Below are 2353 nucleotides of genomic sequence, written 5' to 3' on the forward strand. Positions count from 1 at the left end.
AATCAAGACGCAAATCAGCGCGAGTAAAGATTCGAGTACACAAATGAACACACGCTACTCTGAAACGAAATAAAAGATTAATGAATAAGGGCGACTAATAGACTAACAAATAGGGATGAATATATACGAAACACGAAAATATGTAGAATGGAATCAACCAATAAACAAAATATATGTATATAACATTAAATAAGCCTACCAATAACCGACTCGCGATTTGAAAACCTATGGCTCAATATCATATAAATCAACCAATAAACAAAATATATGTATATAACATTAAATAAGCCTACCAATAACCTAAGAATTTGACAACTCGGCGAAGAATAAACTACGATTCGAAAACCTAACCAATAACAATCAGTATAAAATAAAATAAATAAAATCAATTAATAAACTGAACTAGATATGAACCGATCAAATAAATTAAGAATAAGAAGGATTATATACGACAAACTAGCAAAATAAAGGAAAAGAAACAACAGAAAATATACTACAATCAATTAACGAAGATGGAATGTGTAAAATACAAAATAAAAGGAAGAATTTAAATCAGTGAATAAAACTAACTAATGAATCAAACGAGTCGCGAACCGAACAAATAAATCAAGAAATAAGAATGACTACAGAAGGGAAATAATTGGAACAACAGGAATACATATTTTTAATTAACAAAACAAGCGATCAAAACAATTAACACCGCAGCAACTTGGAGAATTACACACAAGTATAAACATATATGTTAAACACATAACAATCTAGTAAATATTAGAAACAAAACTTTCAATACTATGTAACAAATCCAAAATTATCAAATTACAAATATATATGTATATATGAAATCAAATAATTAACAGTCTAATGAATACATAACCTAAAATACACAATAGTACATTATTAAAGAATTTATATGAAAATCACATTGTCAGAAATACGTATATGTGTGCATGTTCTATACTATTAAATCAAATTAACAATCTATTAAACATAAAATACATAATTAAAATTAGCCAACATTCCAGTAAAGAATTATATATGAAAACTATATTACGAAACATGCATGTATATATATGAAATCTATATTTCGAACCAAACTATTAATAATCTAAATGAACATAAAAGAAATAGAACACACAACATAACACTATCGAAACTAACTAACAACCTATTAACAGATCAAGCGATCAAAAATAATTAACACCGCCACGACTGGGAGAGCAGCCAACAAGCATAAATATGTAAACCACATCAAACACATAGAAAACATTAAGTTACATAGTAACATAGTAAACATTAGAAATAAAACTCTCAATACTATGTTATCACAAAATATTACAAAAACATATATGTATATATGAAATCAAATAATTGACACATAACCTCAAATACACAATTAAAGAATTTATATGAAAATCACATTATCAGAAATATGTCCATATATATTTATGTGTGTGTGTGTGTGTTCTATACTATTAAATCAAATTAACAATCTAGTAAACATAAAATAAATAATTAAAACTAGCCAACATTTCAGTAAAGAATTATATATGAAAACTACAGTATGAAACATGCAGGTATATATATGAAATCTAAATAAACTCTGTACAACGAAATCGAATCTTAAAGAAATTGAACTCTCGAACTATTCATACGTATATATATACATATATATATATATATATATATATATATATATATATATATATATATATATATACATATAAGAATTTAAATAATTCAATATTCAGATTTAAATAAATTCTGTGCAACGAAATCGAATATTTATTTTATTCAACTTTAATCCTCTCCCGTGCCAGTATCCCTGCACATAGCAGGTTAGCCGAAAACGTGGAATTTATCTATCAGTAGCCTAAACACTAGTCAACGCTACCCATAAATAATTAATTTATCAATAAATTATTTCGAAAAATAAGTATAAAAGAAACTTCTCTAATCGAAACAGTCCTCAGACTGTTTCTGGTAGCAGCAACTACCGTGTAAATCATAGTCTTTGAATTCATGTATAAATATTCCAAATAATATCGTTCGATAAAAAAAAATTTTTTTGAAATAAACCTTAGACTATTTCTGGTGGCAGCAATTACCATATAATCAATATTTCATACACAATCAAATCATTTAAATCTTTCCCTTCCGATTAAATTCAAATCAAACAGAAAATAAATTCAGCAAAGAACAAAAGTTTAAATTTGATTTTAAACGAGCACGTGACAATATACATTCCTCGTCAATGAGATAGCCCAGGTGTGCTATCTTTAATTTCCCAATGACGCGTGAGAAGTTTTTCGTCTGTAACGTATAATATCAAAACACTATGAGCTCAGAATATGCG

This window comes from Bombus flavifrons, chromosome 16 (genome assembly GCF_040668555.2).
Source record: "Bombus flavifrons isolate JBK064 chromosome 16, iyBomFlav1_principal, whole genome shotgun sequence".
Taxonomy (NCBI): domain Eukaryota; kingdom Metazoa; phylum Arthropoda; class Insecta; order Hymenoptera; family Apidae; genus Bombus; species Bombus flavifrons.